Source organism: Saimiri boliviensis, chromosome X (genome assembly GCF_048565385.1).
Source record: "Saimiri boliviensis isolate mSaiBol1 chromosome X, mSaiBol1.pri, whole genome shotgun sequence".
In the NCBI taxonomy this organism is placed as follows: domain Eukaryota; kingdom Metazoa; phylum Chordata; class Mammalia; order Primates; family Cebidae; genus Saimiri; species Saimiri boliviensis.
Genome location: NC_133470.1, coordinates 2,201,587 through 2,220,644, shown reverse-complemented (window position 1 = coordinate 2,220,644; position 19,058 = coordinate 2,201,587). Strand labels below are relative to the sequence as shown.

The 19,058-nt window shown below is 36.5% G+C and overlaps 1 pseudogene; it reads left to right on the top strand.

Annotated features, from left to right (window-relative positions):
* Positions 1–17,613: 17,613 nt before the first annotated feature.
* LOC101044211 (trifunctional enzyme subunit beta, mitochondrial pseudogene) lies at positions 17,614–19,043 on the top strand (annotated as a pseudogene).
* Positions 19,044–19,058: the final 15 nt, after the last annotated feature.

Sequence of the window (19,058 nt, the reverse complement as noted above, 5' to 3'; positions counted from 1 at the left end):
CCTCGACTCTCAGTACTAGATGATTTAGGCAGAAATCTTGACCCCAAAGCTCATTTCCAATCTCCACGATATATAAGGATAATGCTAGTATCCAGTGAAATAACTGAGAGCTGGTGACAGCTCCTTCATGGGACATTTTCAAGTACCGTGCATTTCCCTTCTGATAGGAGAGTATCAGGTAGATTTCACTGTGAAATTGATTGAGGGGACATCAAGTGTCCTACCCTGTTTGGGCTACAATAACAAAAATGTCATCGACTGTGTGGCTTCTAGACAACAGGTATTCATTTCTTATATGTCTGGAGATTGGAAAAAAGTGCCAGATTTAGTGTCTGCTGAGGACGCATAGCCTGATTCATAGACGGTAACTTCTCACTGTGTTCTCACATGGTGGAAGGGGTAAGAAAGACCTCTGGGGTCCCTTTTATAAGATCACTAATCCCAGTTATGAGGGATCCACCCTCATTACCTCCCATATCCTAAGACCATCACCTTGACATTAAGATTCAAAATGTTATTTTGAGGGAATACAAACATTCGAAGCGTAGCATTCACTTTCTCTGTGAATCTGGGGTTCAGAGAATAGCGAGCGTGCAGTCTGATTCTTACCTGAAGAAGTTGAATGGTACCAGACTGTCTGCAAGTCTTGGAGAAGACTGAATAAAGAGGTGAAACTGCAAGAATGCAGGCTTGGTTGTCTGGTGGTGTTGGGCAGCACAAAATGATTGAGTTTCCTTGGGTCAAGTGTCCTCTGGAAGATGACAGCCCTGAGCCCCCAGGTAGGACCCTGATGGAAATTCTCTCCTCTAGGAATGTGACTCTGCTGGAAAAATAGAGTCAGAAGTATGGCCAGAAGCTAAAAGCAAGAGCTGCAGGGTGTTATAATACATCCTACAGGAGCAATATCTACACCCCCAAAAATGTATAGAAGTGAGCATGACACCCTTCTCCATATACCATTGCAAACTTGAAAAAGGTTAGGAGATGAATGGACAGTGAGAATTCACAAAATAAATAAATAAAAAATAAAAAACAAGGTCTGACTCTGTTGTGGCAGTGCAGTGGTTCAATCTCAGTTCACTGCGGCCTTGACCTCCCAGGCTCAAGTGACCCTCTCACCTCAGCTTCCTGAGTAGCTGGGACTACAGGTGTGTGCTATCATACCTGCCTAATTTTTTTCATTTTGTGTTTAGATTGGCTCATACTGTGTTGCCCAGGCTGATCTTTAACTCCTGAACTCAAGTGATCTGCCTACCTTGGATTCATAAAATGTTGGGATTATAGGCATGAGTCACTGCACCTGGCAAGGAATTTTTAAATATAATGACAGGTTGAAATTATATTTTGGATTGCATTGGCCATTGAAATATGAATGAATCAGATAATTCACCAATATCAGTAACAGCCCAGAAAGTTTATCAAGTATTCCTACAGGAAAGACATTAAAATGCGATAGCATGACAAACTAATATTTACCCATGATTTCACCCAGTAACTCAAAGAACTAGAGAAGCCTGCTGAGAGATACCTTGAGAAGAAAAATATAAAAAGACAGTCTATTCAAAGAAGGTTGAATGTGAACAAGGAACTCCTATTGAGATAAGGGAGGAAGAATGGATGTTTTTCTTGACAATGAGAAATAGAAGAGTAATTGTGAACTTCAGGGAAAATCACAGTCATGCTATGTTTTCAAGTAATATGCTGGATTTTAAGAAAGAAGAATATGACTGTCTTGATATGTGGACTATTCTTAAAGCAGTTCAGGTTTAATATCATGAGACTAAATTAGACAGGTTTCTGTAGATTCATTCATACTCACTCCCTGGAGTCCACTGGTAAATATCCACATAAAAATTATCATCAATTCTATTGATTGGTTTTTAATTTTCAGAATCAACATTATTGGATGCCAATAGGAAGTCATTATTTTTACAGATTAAAAAATATCCATTCCAAACTTTGATAAATTAATGAACAGAAAAGTCAATGTAAATTAAGGAAGGCAACAGGAGATATCAAGGAAAATATATAATGTCTACTTTGCTAATCACTTAGAGTAAGATGCTAAGTCCTACAGTGCAAATGTAATGGTTCAAGAAATAGAGGTATAAAAATATTTAGACAGAATCTTTCAAAAAATGCAGAATCATAAAAGTGATGAAGTTATGAGGATGCATTATTTGTCATTGTTAGGTTGGAGTAAATAAATGTATCTTAATGTTAATAAAGAAGTCCGAAGTATCATCTTGGCTCAAAGAAGAGTTAAAGAAGTAATGATAAGAAATGATTCACTTGGTGAGAGAACTTGGCATGAGGACAGGTGAACAATTTTCCATTTCATTAGTAGTTTTTTATGTAGCTAGGCTTTTGTTTCCATGGACATCCACAAATATTAGTTTTAAATAGTATTTCACATCATCCTCTTTTAAGAGTTTTTCTCCCTTCAATGAATAAACACAGGCTTAGAGGATGTAAGTCACCTGCAAGTAACTTGCTTGTATTTAAGGTCACAGGACTGGTTACAAAAGGGGCAATGATATAAACCAGGTATGTCTGACTGCAACACCCATTTTTTTGTATCCTCAATAAAATATTTTCAGAGACTGAACAAAAAAAAGCCATAGATTTTTGTTATATTTCCTTGAATAAATTCTGAGATCGATCAAGTCCTTATTCTCCTTACTTGAATTTTGACATGGGGGCTGGGCATGGTTGCTCAAGACTGAAATCCCAGCACTTTGGGAGGCTGAGGCAGGTAGGTCACTTGAGGTCAGGAATTCAAGCGCAGCCTGGCCAACATGGCAAAAACCTGTCTCTAGTAAAAATGCAAAAAATTAGCCAGGTGTGGTGTCAGGCGCCTGTAGTCCCATCTACTTGGGAGGCTGAGGCAGGAGAATTGCTTGAACCCGGGAGGCGAAGGTTGCAGTGAGCTGTGATCATGGCACTGCACACTACAGACTGGGTGACAGAGTGAGACTTCGTCTCCAAAAAAAAAAAAAAAAAAAAAAGGAATGTTGGCATGTGAAAAGCAAATTTGATTTCCATAAGTAGACTTTTTTTCCCTGATAGGATGATTGCAACAGGATGACTATAGCAGCAGTTGGGTGAAATCTCCTTCTATGATATCTGCTGGCATCTCAAAATTTAGGCGGAAAAGGAATTTTTCTTCTATGGGGATGTAGGATGTAAAGGTAATTGATCCAATCAGTAGGTGAGAGGATGTTTAACTTCAGGCCAGCCTATTATGCTTATTAACAAAAGTTCCCTTAGCAAGCCTTTTGTTCTGCCTAATGCATTAGGATGAAACAGTTCAGTTTATCATTTAAAAGACAACAAATCAATATTTGAAGGACTTGATGTGACTTTAGCATACAAAAATAAGATGTGAGATGGTGTAGGGGGTGTTGAGAGGCTGTGACCCCTGACTTTCTCACCTAAGTCGTATGAAAGATGTTCCTTGCCGGACCCAAAAGAGGAAGGATTTCTTAACTATTGCTGTATCCCAGGGCAACAGGGCTCTAGTGAAATTCCATAGTTCATTATTGTCAATTTCTAGAGTTAGAGATGCATCCTAAAGGGTTTTGACATAGATTTATACATAGCAGGCATCTGAGTGATGATGAGTTTTACGTTTTGTCAAATGGGGATTTTAAATGTTGTCAGATGTCGGGTTATAAAATTTTGTCCTGCTTAGTACTTTAGAAATTAAAGGAATAAAAGAATGGCTACTCCATAGGTAGAGCAGCCAGGATTAAGAAAAAAAATTATTAAAATAACACAAAAAAAGTTTTATAGTTTAGCAATGCAAAACATTGACTATTAGGAACTTTTTAAAGACTCTACTAAAATAACACCCAGCAATAACAAAACTTTTATTGAAGACCACTTTGTTATCCTAAATTTCCCCTCCAGTGAGACGGAGCAGGGGGTTTGCAGGATGCCTTTTCAAGCATAGAAATGTAAGAAAATCTTGAGTTCCATCAAGGGAAATTCCAGACACCTGGCTATCCCTGAGAAGCTAATGAGCAACTTGACAAGCAAGGAGGTAACAGTAGTTTTAACAATAGCCAAGAAAGTTAGTCACGAGATGTTTGGTTCCCCATGGAATAAAAGTTAACATTTTAACATATGTACCTAAGTTGTTTTTCAGAAACCCACAACCGGATCAAATGGCTCCACGAGCATGTAGACCTCAGATAAGGGGAAAGTGAAGACTGAACTCTGATCACCAATCTTGGTTTTAAATTTTTTCCTAAGGGGACTGGAGGAAGTCACACCCACAGGTCAGAGCTAACATTCTTTTCTGCTGAACCCAACTTTTTGAGATAAAACATTGCCTCCTTAACTAATCACAAATCAGAAAATCTTTGAATCCACTCAGCCTGTGGGCTTCCCACTTTAAGATATCCGCCTTTTTAGGTCGAACTGTTTCCAGACCAAACTGAGGGCCGGGCTGCTTATTCTTCCGGCCCAATAACAAGACGCAGACGAACTGGGAAAGGAGCCAGTTCATTTCTGTAACTGGTTACAAGAAGAGAGCCTGGAAATTGTTGCCAGACCAACTCAAAATTACAAACTTTTCCAGAGCTTATATACGTTCTAAGCTGTATGGCTAAGTGTATGTGTGCATTCATCTATAGACACAAGTGATTAAAAACTTCTAATCTAGAACTAATGTCTTAAGTCCTGAAGACCTTCCTTTGGAGCCTCAGTAAATTTACTTAATCTAAATGTGTCCAGGTGCTGGCGTGATTACCTTTATCTTGTCTCCTTGTAAATCTTGGAAGTTTGGGGAGTTCCTTTGGACCCCCATAAACTTGTTTGTGGAGGTCTGGCGAGTTTCTTAAGACTCCCAAAAAAACTTGTTTAATCCTAAACAGGTCCTGTTAAAAATTCCTTCGTTATGCTTCAAGGTCCAGGAGAGACCTGGACAAAACTCTTGGTGGGCTTTTTTTACATTCCAGCCTTTGTATAAGGGCACTGGTTCCATCAGCTTTTAATATTTTTCACAACTCAGTCAGTGCTGAAACAGTTGTTGCGGAGGGAGGCCTGTGTTAGTGAGAGCTGGCCTGCCACCAAACTAATGTGTAATCTCTGTGATTTGATTTACGACACTGCCTGTGACTTCTGCTTTACTGAGATGTACCCCTGCATTTAAAACCCATTACTTGCAAGCCATCTGGGAGGTTTGGTGTAAAGTGTGACCTGCCCCATTTTCCTTGCTTGGTGTCCTGCAAATAAATGCCCTCCTTTCTCCTGCTGCAAAACCTCAGTTCGAGTATTTGACCTTACTGTGCCAGGCAAGGAGACCCCAGATGAGTTCAGTAATACCACCAGCATTTTGTTGGAATCATAAAGATTGAGTAATCTTCACCGTCCAAAACTGCAGAGCCTCAGAGCTTGTCTGCTGCTGTTTATAATATAAGCCTACTCACAATCTCTTGCTTCTTATGCTTAAATCACAGAACCAGAGGCATTTGGGAGACCAGAACAAAATCTTTGAAATGTCAAATACTTGTAATTATCCACTTCTCACACGCTCTTTCCAAAACAAAAAGTGAAAATTTAAAAAGTGGTTGATATTCCCGATATAGATAGATCCCAAGTTTATCAGAGGTGTCTCAAAAGATTAATCAGTGATTACCTTATCTAATATGTCTATGAGACCACAGTATTTTTATTTTTTAGACCATTTTTCTTCATAGTTCTTCTGCTTTGTAAATAATTCCCCAATAATTAAATAGAAGAAGGAAAAAGAAACCTGATTAAAATACAGGAAAGGAATTGTTTCTGTAATTCTCAACACACATTAAATAAAAGAAAACTTGGCAGTTGAGCTTTGAAGACAGACATTGAAAATATGCGACTTAGGCCATGCATGATAGCTCCTGCCTGTAATCCCAGCACTTTGGGAGACAGAGGTGGGTGGATCACCTGAGGTCAAGAGTTTGAGACCAGCCTGGCTAACATGGTGAACCCCCTCTCTACTAAAAATACAAAAAAAAAAAAAAAAAAATAGCCAGTCATAGTGGCAGGCACCTGTAATCCCAGCTCCTTATTAGGCTGAGGAAGGAGAATTGCTTGACCCCGGGAGATGGAAGTTGCAGTAAGCCGAGATCGTGTCATTGCGCTCCAGCCTAGGAACAAGAGCGAGACTCCGTCTCAAAAACCAACAAACAAAAAACAACAACAACGAAAAAGAAAATATGCAACTTACTAAGCCAGAGATCAAATTAATTCTTACTAATGCAGTCCATTGAAGTGGCCAGAAAATACATGAAAGCAAGTGTTTGGTATTGAAAAAAAGAAAATTATGACTTAGGCACAATTCTGTAAGTACAGTATTTTTAAAATGAAACATTATAAAATTTATAGTACGTATTTTCAGGTTTCGGTCATCCATCTATCAAGATACTGGCATAACTATATTGATCCCAAACATTGAACTACTTTAGAAAATGAATTATTTAGGTGATGTCCTTTGATTTGCTTCTGGTGATGAAAATAGACTTCATATGAGTTTTCTTCCATCATGTCTCGGAATTACAATAATTTTATCTTTAAAGATATGCAATCTTTACACTCTGAAATAATGGATGGATACCCAAGGCATAGAGTAGTTTTCCTATACTTCTTTCAGAAAATGAGTAAAACTACCGAAAATTGTCCCGTCACATAAAACTTAGATTTATGTTGAAAACGACACTATTTTCTCCTTCATAAACTCAGTACCAGAGGGGTATCATAGAATCTTCAATAAAGTCATAAAGATTCACTTCTATAAGCATCATCTCCCTTTGAAAATGGCAAAGTAAAAACGTCACCAAAAACAGTATTAATGCCAATGAATAGAGATATTGAATGGAACTGGGCAAATAAAATTACATAACCTAAATTGATAACTTGCACAGGCCCTGGGGAATGGCTGTTAAAATACACTGTCTACTTGCTTTTCCCCTTTCTTTTCTGTTGACTAAGTTGCAGTAAACACTCAACCTTCTGTCTCACAGAGTCATACTATCTAGTCGCACTTCAGGAGATGTGGGTGGAATACAGGGGAGGGAGGCCCCTAGGGAAAATGCCCTGGGTTTTTACTCTTTCTTCTTCCCTTTCTCCTTGAAATTCACCATCTGTGGACAGTCAGTACTATTCAGATGTTTGTGTGTGGTTCTGTGGATAGATAAAATAGACTGATAGATGATGAATAGATGGATAATAGAAAATTGTCTAGATATAAAGATAGATAATTGATGATAATGGATAGATACATATATGCCAGATGGATAGATAAGAGATAGATGATGGATGAATGGATAAATAATATAAATGCTATTTAAATAATAGATATGAAATATAAATAATTGAGAAAGGCAATAGATATAACTAGATGATGAATGAATGGATAAATGATAGAAAATATATTTAAATGATAGCTATGAACACAGATAATTGATAATAGATAATTGATAAATAGATAAACAGAATAGGTAGTTGAGAAAGGTAATAGAAAAGATATATAAGTAATATACCTAAAATTTAGAATATTGATGATAAATATATAATGATAGATGATGGATGGATCGAATAATAGATAATAGAAAAGATATTTAAGTGATACCTATGAAATATAAATTATTGATGATAGATAATAGTTGATAGATGAGATAGATGATGGATGAATATCAAAAGATAAATAATAGACAAGAGATAGACTAGTATGATAGGTGATTATTCACACCTATATTTCTCTCTTTCTATATAAACAAACATATGCATATACACTATGTGTGTGTACATCTATCTACACACAAATAATTTTTTTCACTTTTTATTTTTGAAATGGAGTCTTACTCACTCTGTTGCCCAGGCTGGAGTGCAGTGGCACCATCTCGGCTCACAGCAACCTCCACCTCCTGGGTTCAAGTGATTCTCCTGCCTCAGCCTCCTGAGTAGCTGGGATTACTGGTGTGTGCCAGCATGCCCCACTACATTTTTTGTATTTTTGGCAGAGGTGGGAATTTACCATGTTGACCTGACTGGTCTGCAACCCTTGGCTTCAAGTGATCCACCTGCCTTGACCTCCCAAGGTACTGGAATTATAGGTATGAGCCACTGCGCCTGGCCAATTTTTTTCTTATTGTTACTTTTTTGGTAAAATACACTTGGATCAAAAATTGTATGCATTTACAATATTTTCAGATTCCATTTCATTACTTGCTGTAAGACCCTATCTATTTATTTAAATGTTTTCCCTTGCATCATTGCTCTTTTTAAACCTTTTGGGCTTTGCAATACTGAGAACAGGAGTAAAGTGGCCTGGTCTCAGTGTTTGTGCAGGTGTTTGGATGGACCTGCCTGCTGCACTATGAAGAGGCATTTCATCTCACCCGGTTTCCGAGAAGGTAGGGACTACTCCAGTCACTACAAACAGGAAGGGAAAAAATAAGACTGTCCTGACAGATTCCTAGGGAAGTCAGCATATCATCACTCAGGTTCAATGAAAGATAAAAATCTTTTTCTTGTTACAGGAAACATACACTCTCAGAATTTATGTATGTTTTTCCCATTTGTGTTTATTATTCATTTTGGTTTATGATGTGTCACTTTTGTTTAGTATTTGCCTTTCTCAATTTTAGGTTTTACTGTAGGAGTATCCCTTCTCATTAAATAATCTAGTTGCCCATTCTCTTTTTCATCTTTTATCTCCTTATACATTTATAAAATTCTCATTTAATTAATTAATTAATTAATTTTTTTGCAACAGAGTCTCACTGTGTCGCCCAGGCTGTAGTGCAGTGGCATGATCTGGGCTCACTGCAACCTCTGCCTCTTGGGTTCAAGCAATTGTCCTGCCTCAGCTTCCAGAGTAGCTGGGATTACAAGCACACGCCACCACACCCAGCTAATTTTTGTATTTTTAAGTAGAGATAGGGGATGGGGTTTCACCATGTTGGCCAGGCTAGTTTTGAACTCCTGACCTCAAGTGATCCTCCTGCCTCAGCCTCCCAAAGTGCTGGGATTACAGACAGGCATGAGCCACCACGCACAGCCTATTCTACTGTTTTATGTTCAGCTTTAACACTTAACATTTTAAAAGATGTATTTTTCGTCATTGCTTTTGAAATTCTTATCTTCCCACAGATTCAATCACTTTTACGCAACTCTTTTGTCAGAGCACACCATCAAGAGGTTTAGTCAGTGGGAATAACCGGGGTGGTAGATTTTCAGAGAAACTGGCTATACTAGGTGGTTTCTTCACCTTCTAAAAAACCATCTTCACCTTCTAAGAAAACATTGAACAGAATTCTAGCCACTGAACGTTACTGATTTTTACTTATGAACTTGAATCACATTCTCTCTCTGTCTCCACTGATTTTCAATATGACTCTAATAGTAAATAATCTCCTATGTGTTCTATGGTAAGGATGATGCCACTATGATATTCTTGTTCTTGTAATCATCTGTTTATTTCTATATGAACCTTCTTAGAGTACATAAGTTTTTTGTGGTGTTCAGAAATGTGAACTTGTTACGTCAAAGAGTGAGAATCATTTTTCTTTGATCTTTAATTTTATTGACCAAAACGAGTCTTTAGTAATTCCTTTTAATTGTAAAACATTCTCATGGAAATGGCTTTGCATCCATACTAGCCTTGGTAAAAATCATACATTCTATGAAGGGGAAGACAATTCACTGCCAATATTTTAATACATTGATATGAGGTCTGCATGTGCAAGTCATCGATCCTAAATGTCCCCCCTCATGATGACTTGTCTCCACTTATTAATGTTAAAGGAACCATCTAGACAGGGTGGTTTTGAGGGAGTAAAATGATTTTGTTCCTACCGAGGAGAGGTACCTGCATTTCTGTCTGCATCAACTTGTATGATCACTATAGTGGTAACTAAGTGATTCGGTTTTACACTTTTACATTGGGTCAAATAGATGTTCACTACTTTTGAAAATACACAATTCCCATTCGTTATTTAACAGTCATGTTAGCTAAATCTTCAACTGTCTGATATGTATTCAAAGATAAAATCATAAGCATGCAAGTTTACAAAAAATATGTATAATTTTAAAATTTAATCCTAAAATCAACCTAGTAATTGTATTTATTTGATGATTAAAGAAATTGAGACCCAGTGATTTCATGTTTACTAAGGGTAAACATTTCAGAAGTGATATGTATTAAGAACTGGACAATATGGTTTTCTATTACATGGTTTTCTATTAGGTTAATTATGTCATAAGGTTAATGTTTCAGGGGTTTTGTTGTTGTGTTAACTCTTTATACCATGCGAAATTGCTTGGAATACTCTGGTTTCTCTTCAGATCACATAAATCTTTTCACTTTTAAAATTGCTTGAGATTGAAAAGAAGGACAGGTTTTTAACCACTTAAACTTCTGACATAAGGAAACAAATTGCTCTTCTGATTAATACAGTTAACCAGAATCAACAAAATATATGAGGAAAAAAGCTATTTACATATACAAGTAGACATAAATGTAATGCTTATGTTTATAGATGTATACCATGCTTCTTACAACTGTGAATCAAAGCTTAATTTACAGTTTCTGATTCTGAGGGAGGCTAGGGATCAAAGAACTACACATCAGGTAAAATGTATACTCCTTGGGTACACCAAAGTCTCAGACTTCACTACTGTATAATTCATCCATATAACGAAAAACCACTTGTATCACCAAAAGCTATTAAAATTTAAAAAAAAAAACTTGATGTTGTACACCTTGAATATGCTCGATCTTTATTCATCAATTAAATATTGTGAAAATTAAAAAAAATCGAAAATAAAAATAAAATATAAAAATAAATTTTGGATTCACTCTACCCACAACCAAACATTAATTTCAGTATGTTACATTCAATCACGCATTGCCGTCTTTACAGGGATGATAAATTACATGAACTCAGTTAATTCTATCCTTTAGTGTTAGATTTTTAAGATATTGTTTTCTTTACCCCAATGGCCCTCTCATCAGTTTTATTTTTAATTGATTTTTAAATAAACTAGCATGTTTTATCTGAGGCCAGGGGTGGATCATAAGAATAATGTTATTTGCCAGAATCACTGGCATAGGTACATGGGTCATATCTGTGAACAGAAGAACATAGAGGGGTTCAAAGAGCAGAATATTTTCCTGAGTTTGTAAAGGCCCATTTTGGTTTCCAAATAAAGCTATTTTAGAGAGCAATGTATTAATCTTGTGTTTCGTTTTCTGGTTGACATACATAAGTGTGTCAATATTGACTAATAGGAACATATCTATAAACATTCAATCATGGGGCATTGCGTGCAGTGGCAATGGCATGAGGTATTGAATGGCACAGGGGTTGAGCACAGTGGCTCAATCATGGCTCACTGCAGCCCTAATCTCCCCGGCTCAAGCGATCCTCCTGCTGCAGCTTCCCAAGTAGCTGGGACCACAGGTGTGCACCACCATATCTGACTAATTATTATTATTATTATTATTATTATTTTGTATCACTATACTGATTTTTAAATAAACTAGCATGTTTTATCTGAGGCCAGTGGTGGATCATAAGAATAATGGTCTCTTACTTCTGACCTCGAGCAATCCTCTTGCCTCAGCCTCAGGAAATAATGAGATTACAGTCATGAGCCACCACACCCTGCCAAAAAATGCTTTTAATTCAACTCAATTCAATAAGATTATATAGAATCTATACTATGTGCCTAAAATGTCTCCCACCACTGAAAGATAAACCACTTTGGTGTAATATAAAAAGATAGAAAGATGGATAAAGTACATAGATAGATATGGGTAGGTATGTTAATGAGGAAGATAGATGATACGTAGGAATAGATGATAGATATAAATAGATGATAGGTAGATAATTTAATGATAGATAATAGATCATGATGATGGTGGATAATAGCTACCGATAGATGGTTAGATGGTAGATAAATATAGATATAGACAATAGATAAATAGATATTGCCTATATAATAATTAAAACAGCATATACTAAATTTTCAAGATATAATTACTGAACTAATGACAAACAAAAGCAACAATACATAATTGTTTAAATAGAAAATCTCATAAGTAAAGTTTAGCAGAATATTGATCAACTGTGTACCCATATAGACTGTCTCTAGGCAAGTAATATAAAGGGTTCTTCAAAGTATAGTTAACGTGAACCAAACTGCATTGTTAAATATTTTACTTAAAATTAAATTATTTTATCAAATGTATTATGAATTCAATAATTATAAAAGTAATAATTGTGTATCCAATTTATTTAAAAATACATCAAGAATCAGAGAAACTTAAAGAGAGCGGAAACTTTGGAAATAATGTATTCTAACACTGATACTTAGACAGCAATTATTTTTAACTTTGGTCCCAACAATGATGAGTTCACTGTTAAGCGTTTACAATGCTGAGTTGAGATGCATGAATCTGTCAAACTCAAGTTCCTTGAAAAGAATGTAGTGGACTGATTTACTCCAGTCCTGCCTCACTCATCAGCACAGAAGTAAAATTACAGATACACATGTGTAAGAAAATTGATTGCATAAAGTACAATATTCATTATGACCACTTGAAGTTCATTCCAGGAGCACACAGTATTTTTCTCAGTGCTGGAATATTTTTAAAAATACAATTCACCCCCATTAATGTATAAACCATCATCTCAATAGATTCACTTATCAATAGATGCCAAAAAAAATCCATAAAATATTACAAATGTTCATGCATAGAACTCTCTGAAAACTGGAATTCGAAGGTGCTTTCTTAATGAGGGACAGAGCACTGAGAAAACCTATAGCAATAATGTTCGTTATATTTAAGATCAGGAAACACAATAATGCCTTTTATCAGAGCCACTCTTCTGTATTTTGCTGGAGAGAAGAGGAAATAAATAAGAGTTTTATGTATTGAAAAGGAGGAAAATGTCATTATTTATCAATCATATGATAATACATAGAAAAAAATCCAGACAAATATGCTGCTAATTGGTTCAAACAATATGAGTAATTAATAGTGTTGTTTAATACAATATCAGCTTTAAAAAATCAATTTCCTTTCCATTAATAGTAATAATAATTTAGAAAATGTAGATTAACATATAATTTATAAAGGCAACAAACAAATTTACTTGACAAAATATAATTAGACTCAATAAATAATTATGTCAATTATCTCCTAGTTAACCTATTAGTTCAATGAAATTTAAATAAAATTGCCAAAAGAATGTTTTGTAGAAATTGATAAGCTAATTAAAAAATTTATATAGAGAGACAATTGCCTGAGATATGCCAAGAAAATGTTTATGATAATACTGAAGGTGCTAGATGTGTTCCATGATATTTATTTCTAAATCTTAGAAGAACATAATATTGATGGTAGGATAGGTTTTTTTTTGTAGCAAAAACAAAGAGTGAACCCAAACAGATATTTATAAAAACATAATTTTTTCATTCACTCATGAATGAAGAAAAGTAACCCTTTCAGTAAAGCATCCTTGTACAAATGATACACTTTAAATGAATAATTAAATTAAAAAATAATTACGGGTTTGTTTAGAGCTTAAAGCCAAATATTGGAACTTTAAAACTTAGGAGCATTAAAAATCAAAAATTTCAAATTGTTTGAAAACATCTTTATAACACTGGATGATTAGGTATATCAAAAACTGGGCCAGGCGCAGTGACCCACACTTACAATCCCAACACTTTGGGAGGCTGAGGCGGGCAGATCACCTGAGGCCAGGAGTTTGAGACCAGCCTGGTCAACTTGGCAAAACCCCGTTTCTACTAAAAATGCAAAAATTAGCCAGGTGTGGTGGCGGACACTTGTAATCCCAGGTACTCAGGAGGCTGAGGCATGAGAATCACTTGAACCTGAGAAGTGGAGCTTGCAGTGAGCTGAGATCAGGCCACTGTACTCCAGCCTGGGCCACAGAGTAAGACTCTGTCTTAAAAAAGAAAATATATATATATATATATATATATATATATATATACACATATATATGAAAAACTATAACCAAAAATGAAAAGTTTGACTTAATTAGCTACATTAAAGTTAAAAATCCTGTCCATCCAATGTTGAAATAGACTGATAGGTGAGGCATCCAATTTGGAGAATGCATTTTCAATGTATTTTACCATCAAATATATTAATAACATACACACAAACACACATACATATATTACAGTATAAATATTGGGAATATTTTTAACAGGTGGTTTAGAGAAAAGTTATCATTTAGATCTTATAAAAATATTAAATCTTTAAAGTTCATTCATAAAAACACCTAAATTTCATTAACAATGAGCCATCATTTCTTACCCATAGAGTTGGCCAAAACACTAAGCCGTGTTGAGCATGTTGAGGCGTGGATAGATGGGAAACGTCTCTCATATCTGCTTAGATTATAAATTGTCACTGTGCTTTCAGAATAGTTTGCTGTCACTTTACAATGTCTATTCTAAAAATGAACCATAAATGAAGAATTCTACTTGGATGAATATATCATAGATACTCAGGAGCTCCTTAGACCATGAAATATATATTGATATGTTTCTAACAACTTCTTCCGAAGGAGCTAGAAAATATAATATTTATCATGACCAATTGAAGTTCCTTTCAGAAATGTACAATATTTTTCTTAGTGCTTGAATATTTTAAAAATATAATCCACCTCTATTAATATATAAACAATGATCTAGCTAGATTCACGTATCAATAGATGCCAAAAAAATCAATAAAATATAACAAACTTTCCTGCACAGAACTCTCAGAAAACTGAAATTCAAAGGAGGTTAGTATTCTGAAAAAAAAAAAAAACTCAGAACACACACTTGCTTATCATAAAGAGAATGGATAATCATTTGTGTTAAATTAGTTACACAGAAATACTATACAGCAATGAAGATCCCTAGACTTCATGAATATGAATCAACCTGGGTGAATCTCTACCATGTTCAAGGAGAGAACCCAAAGAAGGGACTATAAAGAGTATGGTTCTTTAACATAACATTCAAAATCAAGCAAAACTTAAGAATAGATTCTTTAACCATAGAGTACTGCTAGAAAACTTAGCATGAAATTCAATATGGCTGTCTCCTTTGATGAGGAAGGAAAATATCGGTTGAAAACAGAAATTCAGTAGCATTAATTTACTTTTCCATTCTGTACTTCAGGGCCTCCTTCACAGGTGTATGGCCCCAATCAATTGCACAGGGTCTTGGGGTCAGATGCACTCTATGCTAGGTTTAGAGGTCTGCTACTGCTGTCTTGAAATAATTAATATTTGCACTTTAATTTTGTTTGTGGAGCGCAATGGAACAAGAGGCACACATGCACATGGTCAGAGGAGATATGTACCATATGCACTTCTGCCACTGTTCTTTGCTATCCAATAGCGTACAACCCACATGAAGCCTGTTGAGCACAAAATTCTGCTGGACTGGCAAAGGGGAATTTGGTGAGATTCATAGCGTGCACAAAGGGAGGCTGTTACTTCTATGACAAAGTGGGTTCTCTTGCAGCCCAGAGAGGCCATGCTTTGTGTCCAAGTTAGAACTTGCTTCAAATATAGAAAAGTGGCAATGACATTCTTAAAAAGCCAGGAACAAACGAAAACTCTGTGTCCTATTCTTGCTGCATCAGGCAACCACTTATGCTGAAAATGATGCCATAGAAGGGCTGGGGATGAGAGGAAAACCCGTGGTTCCTGTTCATTGTGTGCCTTCCTTACTCATCGGTGAGCTGAAGGTACAGTGTTGCTAGAATATGTCCAGATCAAGAAGTGAAATAGTCAGCTGAGTTCATTTGGTGCAGCACACTTCCTCTGTTCTGGTAAGAATGCAGTAGATACTTATGCATGTGCTACCAAATAACAGCTTGTTTAATTTCAGCGATTCTCAATACATGTTAATTGCTCAGATATTGGAGTTCAAAATTGGCATTGCACAATATAAAGATAAAAATGGAAAACCATGCCAGTGACTAAATATTTTCATTTTTCCTTACTTAGAATGACATCAAAAAGAAGTTTATTTTTAAAGACATGACAAGTTGAGAAAGATTAAAGAAAAGGGGAAAAACAGCTTTATATTTTAGTACTGTTAACAGTGCTATGAAATTGGCCAACTTTTTCTGGAAAGAGTCAAATAGTAAATATTTTCAGCCCTGTGAGTTATATAAACTCTGTTACAATAACTCAATTCTGCCATTGTAGCAAAAAAAAAAGCAGGCACACACAATACATAAGTGAATGGGTACAGCTGTTTTCCAATAAAACTTTATAAAAACAAGTGGCGAGAGGGATTTGGCCCATGGACCATAGTTAGTCCACGGATGTGCTGAAGTAAGAAGTCCACTGTAAGACTTCTTAGCAATTCCAACAACATGAGGGGAAACTCTCCTGAAACCTTACGATTTTTTAAGAACATTTCTGAGTTTCAGGCTATGTGGACATTTGCATGATGCTGGACAGTAATTGTAGGTATCATATTTATGGCAATATTTTCAGTGTTTGGAAGTTACAGATGAAGAGATTGACTCAGGTAGTTCCAATGTGGATAATTTAGTTTGTCTTCATGCTGCTCTTTGGGTAAAGTATAGGAAAAATACCAGCAGTCTTGTGATACAGAATTTCTGTTTCTAGTAGCTGTGGGATTATAACTTTCTGAGAATTGTTTCTCTTTAAAAAAAAAGACTTGAGAAAGCCACCCATAGCTTGGCCAGTGGCATGAATATTTGATATCCTGCAGGTTCAGAATCTGGACACTTTTTGCTTCTGTCATTTTAGTTCTACAGAAATACTGCAGTGTGACAGGAATACTGCATGAAGAGATCGAGATTCAGGGTAATAAATCTCTATGCCTAGTGTAGAGTTTTGCTTTTGCTAAGGGGAAGAGTAAAACACATGGGTGTGTAAAACTCACCACTGGAAGCATCAACTGTTTGTTTTTCTTTTTCTTTAGAAATTCAGATGTGATGAAAAGGTCAATGAAGAAATGGTGTTCCGATTTCCCAACAGGATTACCAACATTTCTTTTGACAGTATTTGTCAGCTACTTCTTTCCTAAAGGTTTCTGGTGCCCAGATCAAGTCTGATTTAGCCAAAATTTTTCTATAATATCGTTGGTGTTACCTCATGGGTTTTAGCTAAGCAGTATCCATCTTGTGCAAGAGAGGCTCGTCAGGGCAACTTTCTGAACAATAAGCTGAGATGATCATTGGGGAGAGGGATTAATGAAGGACTGTTACAGAAATAAAGAACAAATCTGCAGCAGAGCAACAACTCCAATTCTTTCAGGGACGTTTCAGTCAGACACTGAAATTTCCAAAGTGCTCATAAATCAACTTTTAATATACTGTGGGATGCATAGAGGAAGCTGTCCATATATTTCTTTTTTGGAAGTTTTAGGCATTATTTTTTTTCAGTGCGAAGATGCTTTAACCATAATAAGTTCAAAAAAACAGATATACATAAGTACTGCTAACAAATTGACTAGGCCAATGTTGAAATGTAAACTTAAAATGTAAAAACATGAGGTCTGAACTTTGTTCAGAGTAAGACTCTGCATGGATGTCAGCTAAGATTCCAGAATGACTACTATCTTGACTTACACTTTTAAAAATCTTCCCACTACATCAAAATGGGCCCTCAGATTTTACGTAAGACCTAGGAGCTGTTCCTCCCAGCTGTGAGCTGCCCCAGCCGTCCAGACCGAAATGAAGACGTTAGCCAAACCCAATATAAGTAATGTTCGCACTCCATTTTTGCTTCATATAAAGACCTGATGCCACATGATTTAGCTAAAGCAGCACTTATGGACTTGATTCATTGGACCAGTGTCCCCAAAGAAGTAGTTGATTCTATCATCTTTGGCACAGTTATTCAGGAAGTGAAAACAAGCAATGTGGCTAGAAAGGCTGCCCTTGGAGCTGGCTTCTCTGACAAGACTCCTGCTTGCACTGTCACCATGGCTTATATCTCTGCCAACCAAGCCTTGACCACAGGTGTTGGATCGATTGCTTCGGGCCAGTGTGATGTGATCATGACAAGTGGTGACAAGTTGATGTCCGATGTCCCTATCGTCACCAAAGAAAATGAAATAACTGGGGCTTGATCTCAACAAGGCCAAATCTGTGGGCCAGCGACTGTCTTTAATCTCTAAATTCCGATTGAATTTCCTAGCACCTGAGCTCCCTGCAGTTACTGAATTCTCTACCAGTGAGACCATGGGTCACTCGGAAGACCGAGTGGCCACTGCCTTTGCTATTTTTCAGCTGGAACAGGATGAATACACACTCTCACAGTCTGGCCACAAAGGCACAGGATGAAGGACTCCTTTCTGATGTCGTACCCTTAAAAGTACCAGGAAAAGATACAGTTACTAAAGATAATGGCATCTGTCCTTCCTTACTGGAACAGGTGGCCAAACTAACAACTGCATTCATCAAGCCCTGTAGCACAGTGGCAGCTGCAAATTCTTCTTTCTTGACTGATGGCGCATCTGCAATGTTGATTATGGCAGAGGAAAAGGCTCTGGCCATGGACGATAAGCCAAAGGCATATTTGAGGGATTTTATGTTTGTGCCTCAGGATCCAAAAGATCAACTATTACTTGGACCAACATATGCTACCCCAAAATTTCTAGAAAAGGCAAGATTAACCATGAATGATATTGATGCTTTTGAATTTCATGAAGCTTTCTCAGGCCAGATTTTGGCAAATTTTAAAGCCATGGATTCTGATTGGTTTGCACAAAACTACATGAGTAGAAAAACCAAGTTTGGATTGCCTCCTTTGGAGAAGTTTCATAACTGGGGTAAATCTCTGTCCCTGGGACACCCGCTTGGAGCCACTGGCTACAGGTTTGTCATGGCAGCTGCCAACAGATACTGGCTTCCTTCCTTCCTTATGGAACCGCCTTCCTTATGGAAGGAAGGAGACCAGTATGGATTAGTGGCTGCCTGAGCAGCTGGAGAATGGAGCCATGCTATGATAGTGGAAACTTATCCAAAATAATAGATCCAGAAGAAA